General features: G+C 50.9%; 1 protein-coding gene across 1 annotated transcript in view; it reads right to left on the minus strand.

The window, feature by feature from the left end:
- The window catches only part of SH3BP4 (SH3 domain binding protein 4), a 101518-nt gene extending 97034 nt beyond the window's left edge, over nucleotides 1-4484 (minus strand). The window contains exon 1 of the mRNA XM_050752931.1: nucleotides 4287-4484. The gene's annotated coding sequence lies outside the window, so the exon portion shown is untranslated. The remainder of the gene's footprint in view (nucleotides 1-4286) is intronic.
- Nucleotides 4485-11600: the final 7116 nt, after the last annotated feature.

An 11600-nucleotide genomic window follows, 5' to 3' on the forward strand; every position in this document is an offset into this window, starting at 1 on the left:
AGTCTCTACAGAAGAATTGGGCGAACAGGCTTCAGCAAAAAGAGCTCCCCTGAGACAAGCTTTTATTGTACAGATAAGAATAATCTCATTAGTATGTCATTTATTTGATTGTAAAGAGGAAGGTGGAACCCTTATTGTACATTTACTTAACAGCCTTCCTATAATCTTAATCTCATTCTAGTGACCTCATGTGCCCAAACGCGCTCTTTTCACGGGACAAGGAAAGATGTTGTACCAAATCCTGAGTTATCCCAAGTTCAAAGTCACAATCTTCCAAATAAACCTTGCTTCACCCTGGCGATGGGGTGAGGGTTTCAGGAACAAAGGTGCAAAATGGCCACCTTCCATTTAGGCTGAGAAAGCGTCACATGTTTTAAAGATTTCATCACCTTCAGAGTACAAGCTATTTTCTAATTGGGTGAAGGAGGCTGGCACCCTGCTATTTGCATGCCTGTATCTTCAGGCTCCAATATGTGACTGAGAGCCGTTTGTTTCTTTAATCTCAGCACCCTGGGATATGTGATGACGAGCTCTGGACTTGGACAGATCCAGATTCAAATCCCAAGTCAAGCACTCATTAAAGTCTAAGGTTGGAGGAGTTTCTTAAATTCTCGTAGCTTCCCTGTAAAATGAAACCTCTGGTAGCTTTCGTGAGGATTCAAAAGGGCACACATGTGGCCTAGCATATGGTAAGCCCTCAACAAGGGGTACCTATTTCCATCCCTCAAAATACCCCGAACCTTAAATTAGAGGAATTCCATACAGCAATTCTACCTCCTCAAATTCACATGCTTCCTGACGACTTCAGGAGGCACTGTTCACCTGGAAGATGGGAGGCTGTGATGTTCTAATGGGATTTCACCCTTCTTAAACACCGCACACAGCCTTTCTTTCTAAAGCGAATTCTGCACTCCCTCGCCATCTGAAGACTGATTATTGAGACTTTTTCCCTTTAGCGAGGTCACGGTGGCATCAGGTGCTGGGTTATGTAACACACGGATGCCCTGAGGGCCCACCGAGGAGCTGGTTTCGGCTTCCTGGAGGATACTGAATCAAGTAGCTGGACTGTTCCCCGGGCGTTTGGGGGCTAAATGAATTGTTTTTCTGTCACTGCTCCACAGGGTGGTGGCAGAATGTGAGGCTTCTTTTGTGCAAATAGCTGGGGAGACCAGAGACCTAGCCCGGCTCCCCAGAAGCTAAGTGTAAACGCTGCTTGGCCTGAGGCTCACTCCCGGCCAGGAGCAAAGCTGAGCCGCGCACTGAGAGTGCTCTGAGAACTCTATTTAGTGTTCGGTGACCTTTTCGGATTCCTGGTTGTCAGGCGGCGACCTCGCAACAAAGACCTGATGTCCACCCCCAGGGCCTTGGGAAATGTCCCAGGGGCCTGACTCCAACTTTCAGAAGAAAAATCACAACACAGCCCCATTTAGGTGTGGAATTTGAAAACAATAAAGCTAAGGGAAATCCACATGGCTGGCCAATTGTAAACAGCAGTTCCTACTCGGTCAAAACAAGGCTGGTACCTGAAACAAGGAACGGGGAGGTCTGCCCGGAGCCAGGGGCCAGGGACGAGGTCTGCAGGGCCGCACTCTGGAGCTCTTAACCTCGTTTGGGTCAAGGGTTCTGTAAGAAGCTCCCCAGGAAGAGAAAGCACACACACCTCCCACGCAATCTCAGGGGAGCCAAGGGCTCTTAACTGGCCAGGATCCCAGGATTTAAAACCAGGAACACCTCCCAGGACTCAAGGGCGTAAACCACATTCACCATTCGCATATCTTATGATCAGACCAGAACCCAGCATTAGAATAAGAAGAAAGTCTATTCAAGCAGCCCAGAGGGAAATAATTCCAGGCTGCCGGATTAGCAAACAAGAGCAATGAAGAAAATCCAGGAAGGTCCTCCCTCCACTGAGAAAAGTAAGAGCACAATACATTCACAGACAAGGCACGCAGTGAAGGATACTTTATCAGCAATTTTCTCAGCCCACTTTCTGGGTCTTTCCAAAACCCCCGGCTGAGCTGTCATCTGCAACTAGACAGACCCTGATCAGATCCACGTGCTGGTGGAAACCACAATTTAAAAAATGAAACTATCAAATGACAAACTGTTACAGAAAGAGGATCTTCTACCCTGATTACTTTGTGGTTGGCGGGGTGGCATGGGTGCCTGGGGACAAAAGGCATGCTGTGAAGTACCTCTCCCCACCTGGGCCTTTGGTACCCAGAATTAACAAATGGCATGGCTTCTTATTTATTGTTTTATAAGATCACTAAAATGTAGTCTTGGGACAACAGGAAAAAAAATAATAAAGCTCACAGAAGTGTCCTGGGCTTCTCCGCAGCCGGTCATTGTTCATTTAGTAAACAAGTGAGCCATACAAATCCCTAGGAAGCCAGGTTTGTTCAGTTCACGCGTCCTCCCAGAACTAACTGTTCTTTTGGATAAGCACGGCCCGGGCATTCCACAGACCCACAAACATCAGGCAGTGGGCAATCTGGGGTCCTGCCTAAATATCACTGCCCCCTTACTTTAAGAAATCTGCCTACAAGCAGAAAGCAGAGGTCGGGGAGAGGGATTTGACAGTGCTGCCTCCTCCCAAGCTTCCCACTTAGAGGGATTTGGCCGAGTCCCGAGGGCACTGAGCAGGGAACCAGGAATATTGTCCTCAGGGCTCCACTGGACATTCCTGGAGTCTGTTTCTTGGGCAGGGCGGCCAGGTGAGAAGCAGCCTATATTACACTGGATGACCACTGCAATGAGGAACAGCAAAATGTTCCCCAGCACCTTAAAGTACAGCCGCTGTCCATCCAGGGATGTCAAAACGCTCTGCAAACCACCCATTAATTTTTATGGTAGCCTGAGAAGCAGATTGAGAATCATTACCTTCATTTTTACAAGGCAAGGAACCAAAACCACAGAGGGCGGTGAGGATTCAGGCCTCTCCCATCATTCCATCTGGGCCATGGATCTCAAGGAAAGCCCCAGCCCACAGGGAAGGGGACTCGTGGCCAGCAGAGGCTCTGCCCGAGTAGGGAGCAAGGAAAAAACGCAAACTTTGGAGCTCAGAGACGATCACAAGGGTGAGAAGGGGAAGCTGCATTCAGGGATTCTCTGGTTTAGGCAAGAATGGCTCCAGTTCTAACTTAATGTTCAACTCTGCCAGGCTGTGACAACGCTGGTAGAAACTGTGGGATTGGGGATGGCTTCCTGTTTGCTGTTTATATTTCTCTTTATCTCCAGCTTTCTGCCCTGAGCATACATTGTTTCTGTAATCAGAACAAAAGTTATGCGAACTTTATTATTATCCCGGATAAATTCTATAGTTCCAATCTGCCTATTAACTTGAAAAGAATAAGCAAGAATGCAATCTCGCACAGTGTTCTTTTTCAGATTTCATTGATCCATCAGGTTCCACGACCCTCTGCTCGCTGAGCCCGGCGGCTCTCCCGCGGCTCCTTCCGCGTGGCATATCTGGGTGCCCGACACCCGGTCAGGGCCAGCTGGGCCTGTCCCCCAACCCCGTCTACACCGCAGGCCCCGGGCTAGGAGCCGCGGGACCCAGGGTTGGGGTCCCAACAGACACCCGCCCGTGCCGCGGAGCGGGCTTCTCGGTAAACATCGCTCAGAGAACAACGCGCCTCTATCCCAGCCGGTCCCCGCCCGCGGGCCGCCGGCGCTGTCACCTCGCGGCTGCCCGGTCACCCGATCGCCAAGCCAGAAACCGGAGTTTTCAATTTCATCCTCACAGGAGGGATCTCCGAAGAAGTTGAAATATGCATTGTCACCAACAAGTTTAACTGGAGACCGCACGTCCTTCCCTCCTCCCCAGCGCCGCGCGAGGGGGGCGCCCCGACCCCTCCACGCCCTCCCGTAACCCCACGGCCCCCACGAGCAGAGCGCGCCCCCCGATTCGCGCCCGAGGACGCGTCCGGTTGCCCAGGGAGGCCACCCTGCAGGGCCGCCCGCCGGGAAGTGGCCAGAGCCGGGGTGGGGGGGTCGGCCCGAGCGCATGCGGGGGGCTCCGAGAGCTGCTCGGCCCCCGGAACCCCGAGCCGGGTCCCTGCCCGCCAGCAGCGGGGCGACCCGAGCGCCCGGGGGAGCGGCGAGGGGCGCGCGAGGCTTCCCCGAAGCCGCCCCGCGCCCAGGCACCCGCGCAGCCCCGAACTCAGGCGGCGGTGGCACGATCGGCGCCCGCGAGGGAGTGCAAAGCCCCGAGGACGACCCCGCGCCCCCGCCGGCCTCCAGGGCCCTGCCGCCCGAGGCGCTCCCCGCAGCCGCCTGCCTACCTGGCTCGCATGGCGTCCCCGCGGGCTCCTGCGGCTCCGCTGGTCGGCCGGCGGCTCGGCCCAGCCGGGGGCGCGCGCGGCTCCGCGGGACTCACGGCGGCGGCGGCGGCGGTGGTGGCGAGGGGCCCGGACCGCCGAGAGTGCCGGGCGCGCTGGGCCCCCGCCTCGCCGGGCGGAGGGTGGTCCCGCGCTGGGGCGGGGGCGGGGCGGGGGCGGGGCGGGGGCGGGGGCGGGGCGGGGTCGCGGGGGGCGGGGCCGGGACCAGAGCGGAGGCCGCGGAGGGGTGGTCCCGCGCCGGGGCGGGGCTTCGGGAGAGGGGCGGGGCGGGGCGCGGCCGCCTGAGGTTGGAGAGCGTGGGGCGGGCTGGGGGTGGTGCCGCGGCTCCGGGTCCCGGCGGAGATGCAGTCTGGGCGCCTTCTCTTGTTACTCCGCCCGGAGCCGGCCAGGGTAGCGGGGTCCTGGCCGCCCGGCATCCCCAGGTCTGGGTCCCCGGTACCGAGCAGGTCTGGGTGCTGGCTCGCGCTCCTGTGCTCCCCCGCACCCCCATCTCCCACCCCTTCTCCGGGAACCCCTAGCGAGGACCCCTGGGGCGGTGCGGCCCCCCTCCGCGAGCGGGCGTGGGCGAGGGTCGCGCCGGGTTCGGAGACGTCTTACAACACCTTGGCGGAGGACCGTGGAGGGAAGGCAGGCGCGAGGCTGCGGGGGCCGGCGCGAAAGTTACACACTAACAAGAGGGAAGGCAGTCACGCTGAAAATCATAAAGGGAGGAAAGCTTCCTGCGAAGCGGAATACAGATTGAAGGGCTCTGGTCGGAATAGTTTACACTTCGTCTGACCTGGGCGCTTCTGGGCCCCCGGCGCGTAAAACAGGCCTGGCACGTAGTAGGCGCTCCGTCGAAGCCCAGTGAGTGAACGTACCACTTAACTATGTGGCCAGCCACGACTATGGACCGACACAGCTAATCCTTAAAAAAACAAAAAAAAAATTTGGCTACTCTCCTTAGTCCATTTCACACGAGTGTTTTAGAGCTCGGAGGGTTGGTTCGCCACAGCAGGAGAAGGGTAGAACCAGAATCTGAACCGAGGCCGATTCCAGAGGCTGGGGTCTAAACACTGTGCCACTGCCTGGGGCCCTCGGGACTCGCCCACCCCCACCCCGGGAACCCGGAGCCCAGCAGAAAGCGCGGGTCTTTGCCGGGGAAGAAGCCAACATTTATTGCTCCGAGACACACACAGTCAGTCCTCCCCATTAACCCCCAGGCAGATATTGTTATTGTCCCCATTTTATAGGTGGCTTGAGACGTTAAACATTATGTTATGATTGCATGGGGCGTGCCAGAGTCTGAATTCAAACCGGGAACGTTCAGACTCCCAAGCCCCTGCGGCTGCCCCAAGCCCTGCCGCTCCTGCCGTCCGTCTGGTAGACCTTCCTTTCTCTAAGGAATCTGGTTTTCTGCCGCTGGATTTGAAGTCTGTGTTGAAGTTTCAGGAGACACAGGTGGACAGAGACACCGACCTAGGGCTCGGGAGAAGGGTGGACATTGCTGTTCTGATTTTGGTGTCATCCGTGTGTAGATCATGGAATTCCTGAAAACGGATACGAGCATCCCTAAAATACATGCGGCAGATTTTTTTTTTTTTTTTTTTTTTTTTTTATTTATTTATTTATTTTTTTTTTTTTTTTGAGACAGAGTCTCGCTCTGCCGCCCAGGCTGGAGTGCAGTGGCCAGATCTCAGCTCACTGCAAGCTCCGCCTCCCGGGTTCACGCCATTCTCCTGCCTCAGCCTCCCGAGTAGTTGGGACTACAGGCGCCCGCCACCGCGGCTAGTTTTTTGTATTTTTTAGTAGAGACGGGGTTTCACCGTGTTAGCCAGGATGGTCTCGATCTCCTGACCTCGTGATCCGCCCGTCTCGGCCTCCCAAAGTGCTGGGATTACAGGCTTGAGCCACCGCGCATGCGGCAGATTTTAAAAGGAGGCAGTGAGGCGAAGGGGCAGGTGGAGGAAGCAGAGAAGCCTCCGAACACAGGAAAGTTTCTGGGTGGCTAGAAGGTCTGATTGGTGTAGGGATGTGTCTGGAGTGTGCCTGAATCTCTGGCAAGTTATCTCGCCTCTCTGTGACTCAGTTTCCTAAATGAGTGTGAAAATGAAAGGCAGCATGCAAAGTGCTCAGCAGACTGCCTGGCACATAGTAGCTTTTAATAAGTTTTAGCGGCTATTAGTACTGCTATCCCAAATAACATCCACACTGTGTTTTTAAAAAAATACCTATAAAAACATTGAAAAAGACAAGCCAGTAGAAAATGAACAAAAGCTATGTAGATAATTCCTGAAAATGGCTCAAAGCATGAAAAGCTCCTTGACTATACTAGTGAGGGAACTAGGGCTAAATACACACACACAAAAAATCGAATGAGAAAACACAAGGCCTGTCCAGGCAGCTCAGTTCACTGAGCAGAGAGGGAGGAAGATACCCTAAAAATCACAAAGAACAAAGTGCCGTGGAAATGCAGGATAGAACGTGAATAAACAAAGCATTACAGATTTCGCCTGAGGAAGCAGAGAACGTGTCTTATGATGTCCACATATGTATGCGCAGTACTGGCTACAGTCATGCCTCAAACATCCTCAAACCAGTCCAAATCCTAGAGAGGAATTAACAGAGGTCAGAATGTTTAAACAAAGATGGGGGTGGCAGGGGGAGAGAACATATTACCTTATATTCTTACTACAGTAACTGGAATTCTTCTTCAGCTGGTATGAGCCAGGGAGTCAACATTACTGGTTTAGGTGTAAGTTGTTTGTGAACTGTTTTCTTTTTGCATCCTGGAAGGCAGAAAGGTCTCTAGATGTTGCTTCCTGTTGAATGTGTGCTTTTCTTCCACCAATTTTTGTTACTTGCTCTTCTAAAGGCCTCTGGATCAAAAGAAAAAAAAAATGAGCTATTCATTCGTAACACTCAATTATTCAATAAGCTTTCCAGTGGGAACACATACAGCAAAATCAATAACTTGGGGTTTTTTTTAGTACAGAGATAACACATTTGTTTCAAAGTATTAAAATGATTAGAGAATTTATGTATAGAGTAAAAAGTAAGCATCGATCCTAAGGTCCTACCCTTTCCCAGATTCCATAGTTAACTGTGAATTATACTCTGCCAGAGGCTTTCCCCAAGCGTCTTGGGGAAAGCGTTTGCACGTGTTGGGTGTGTGCATGTATAGATGATACATATGTGCATGATTTGTATGGGTATATATACATGCAAATGCACCTATGTATAAAGACAGTGTGGTGGGTTCTAAAATCAGGCTGCCTAGCTTTGGATGCCAGCCCCACCACTCACCCGCTGGGTGACATAAAGCAGGGTCACTCAGTGCCAGTGTTCTCACCTTGGAGTGGGTACAGTGCTCACCAGGATTAATGGAGGTGGGGCATGGAGACTGCTTAACGTAGTGCTGGGTGCTGGGCTCAAGGCACATTGTTTACAAATAGAAGCTGTTACTATTAGTATTTACACACACATATACACTATTCTTTGTTTTACATTAATAAGTCGAAGACAGTGAAATTCGGACGTCTTGAAAGGACTCCACTTGGCAAATCTCTCGGTGAGCACGGGCTCCTCTGTGTTGGGGTGTACTCAGTGTCTCTGTCGTCTAGGAAAGTAAGATGCACACAGACGTGCAGGGAAAGATTGGGGTAGGTTTGACGGTCAATGTGCTGCGTCTGTTACTAACACCAGCAACAGTTCAATCACACCAAGCACCACCAATTCATCACAGGGACTTCTCAGAATAGATATAACACTCCCAGAAAAAGCAGCCCGGGCAAGAATAGCTCCCAAGTAATACACACTATCCTGAGCTCTACATAAGTCCTCTAATAAGTTATAATGTTCTGGCCACCTATAAAGTACACTTCACATTAGGAAATAACTACTCAGAAATTGCATGTGGCCCACCACGAAAATATCTCCCTGTGGACAAAAAAAAAAAAAAAATGTTTTTTTTCTCAGCAGTGAAATAAAAAGAATAATGTTCTTCTGGTGAAGTGAAATCATCAATGACCAAAATGTCCATGTCACAGGGAAAATAGAATACAAATGTACAAAACACAGCTAAAGGAGTGAAGAAGAACACAAGGCATAGGATATTTTTCAAATGGAATCCGTAACAATAGAAACTGAATCGTCGATGTGGGTGAATGGAATTTTAAATTAGTTGTCTCTGACTCAGAATGCGGAGAGAGGACCTGTTATCAAAATGCAAGCCTGGATACATACCCTCTGTTGGTGATAAAATTTGGATATTTGTTCCTTTGAACTCTCGTGTTGAAATATAACTCCCAATGTTGGAGGTGGGACCTGGTGGGAGGTGTTTGGGTCATGGTGACAGACCCCTCATGGCTTGGTGCTGTCCTCCCCAGGAGTGAGTGAGTACTTGGGAGATCTGGCCTTTAAAAGTATGTGGCACCTCCCCCTCTCTCTCTTGCTCCCACTTTGCCGTCCACCATGAGTAAAAGCTCCCTGAGGCCTCATCAGAAACTGAGCAGAGGCTGGAGCCATGTTTGTACAGCCCACAGAACTGTGAGCCAAATAAATCTCTTTTCTGTATAAATTACCTAGTCTCAGGTATTCCTTTATAGCAACACAAGAACAGCCTAATACAGTGGATTTAAGTTGAGGGAGAAAATGCTGCTTACATGATTCACAAGCCTACAGAATGACATGCATTTGTTCAAGAAATATTTATTGGACATCTGCTGCATGCCAGCCCGGGAGCGTGGCCCCAGGGAGGGAGAGCCCTGGTGAGACAGAGGCCGCTGAGATTCCAGAGTGGAGCCAGGCAGAAGGGGAACCACAAAGCCTGCAGGTGGTGAGAAGCATCCTGAAAGAAAGCACAGGCGGCTGTGAACTAGGATGACGTGAGACCTGCTTTATGTGGGAGGGCTGGAGAGGCTCTAGGGGAGGTGACATTGGACCCAAAGGGAAAGGAGTGGAGAGGGGCATGCTGGGCAGAGGGAGCGGCATGTGCAAAGACCCTGAGGCTTGAAAGTGCTTCACACCCTCAGGGACTGAAATGACACCAGTGAGACCAGAGAGAAAAGAATGAAGTGAATGGAAAGAGGGAAAGAGAGAGATTCCAAGGGGACTGTGTTGGGAAATGGGGGCTCATGGGGCATCTAGATGCAGCCCATCCTCTGTAACTTCCCCAGCAGCTTGGAGAACATTACTTTGCCAAAAATTCCGTGAGACACTAGCTATAAGAGAGAGCGAGACTTCGGTTTTGCCGGAAAACGTTGGGTGATATGTTTGCCATTCTGAGAAGCCTCTATCCTTCCAGTTCTAAAAAGTTGTGACAGGGAGCCCCCTCCACACAGCTGACTGTCCTTAATAAATTTATATGCACTGGGCCCAGGCACGGTGGCTCACACTTATAATCCCAGCACTTTGGGAGGCCAATGTGGGTGGATCATCTGAGGTCAGGAGTTTAAGACCAGCCTGGCCAACATAGTGAAACCTCATCTCTACTAAAAATACAAAAAAAAAAAAAAAAAAAAATTAGCAGCTGTGGTGGCGCATGCCTGTAGTTACGGCTACTCAGGAGGCTGAGGCAAGAGAATCGCTTGAACCTAGGAGGTGGAGATTGCAGTGAGCCGAGATCCAGCCACTGCACTCCAACCTGGGTGACAGAGCAAGAATCTGTCTCAAGAAAAAAAAAAAAATCATATGCACTGGGACATAACCCAGGCATCCCAGGAACATACAGAATCCAGAAGGGATACAGAGACAAAATGATCTGCTGAAGAGCGTTCTGTGGCTTTAAGGAAACTTCCAGAAACACATCTAAACAAATATTCATTACCTTGCTCATTTATTCACTTATCCATTCAACAAATGATGTAGAATGCTTGCTGTGAGTCAGGCAATGTGCTAGGAGCTGAGGATAGGAAGATAGGTATGTTCTAGATTCTTCTACTTAAGGAGTACACAGTTGCTATCATTCTATATAGTCTATAGAATGATAAATAGTTGGAAAAGTGTCAGGGTGCACAGAGGAAGGCGACCTGGACCCATCCTGGATGTAGGTGGGCATGGGTATCCTCAGGGCTGGATGATGAAGGGTGAATATGATTTGTTAGTAGGCTTAGAAACAGAGCTGGGGGCCGGGGGCAGTGGGTCACGCCTGTAATCCCAGCACTTTGGGAGGCCGAGGTGGGTAGACCACCTGAGACCAGGAGTTTGGGACCAGCCTGGCCAGCATGGTGAATTTTTCGTATTTTTAGTCTCTACTAAAAATACAAAAATTAGCTGGGTGTGGTGGCACGAGCCTGTAGTCCCAGCTACTTGGGAGGCTGAAGCAGGAGAATTGCTTGAACCAGGGAGGCAGAGGTTGCAGTGAGCCAAGATCACGCCACTGCACTTCAGCCTGGGCGACAGAGCGAGACTGTCTCAAAAAAAAAAAAAAAAAGAAAAGAAAAAAAGAAACAGAACTAGGGGACAGACATCCCAGGCAGAATCTGCAAGTGCAAAATTTGGAGATTTGAGGAAGTTCCAGGAAAGGATCAAAGGGCTTTCTGTGTCTGGTGAGGAGAGTGGGATATTTCTGCGAGGCCAAGGAACACCAGGCCAGATATGCAGGCTACCTCAAAGCCCAGAAAGTCCTGCAAAGAATAGAATCAAAACTGTGCAAGGCCAGTCATCGTCTGCACAGTTAATATTTCAGTGTCAAACTATGAAAATTTGACAAAGGCATTTTGGTGAGTTTGGGAATGTGTAAAAGAGGTGCCAGGTTTGTATCCCACAGCCAGTCTTGTGATTAGGAAATAGCACGAACAGCAGAACATTCTGTCTAAAGGGCTGAGATTTACCCACATTTGTTTCTCTGGTTCACATATGGCTTTTCCACATGGCCTGGGAGAAGTTGCTTTATTTCTTTAAAAAAAAAAAAAAAAAATTCCGGGCCAGAAGCAGTGGCTCATGCCTGTAATCCTAGCATTCTGGGAGGCGGAGGCTGGTGGACCACCTGAGGTCGGGAGCTTGAGACACGCATGGCTAACATGGCGAAACCCTATCACTACTAAAAAATGCAAAAATTAGATGGGTGTGGTGGCAGGCACCTGTAATCCCAGCTACTCGGGAGACTGAGGCATGAGAATCGCTTGAATCCCGGAGGCGGAGGTTGCAGTGAGCTGAGATTGCACCACTGCACTCCAGGCTGGATGACTGATAGGAGCTGAGGATAGGAAGATAGGTATGTCCTAGATTCTTCTACTTAAGGAGTACACAGTTGAGACTCTGTCTCAAAAAAAAAAA

This window comes from Macaca thibetana, chromosome 12, assembly GCF_024542745.1.
Source record: "Macaca thibetana thibetana isolate TM-01 chromosome 12, ASM2454274v1, whole genome shotgun sequence".
Taxonomy (NCBI): domain Eukaryota; kingdom Metazoa; phylum Chordata; class Mammalia; order Primates; family Cercopithecidae; genus Macaca; species Macaca thibetana.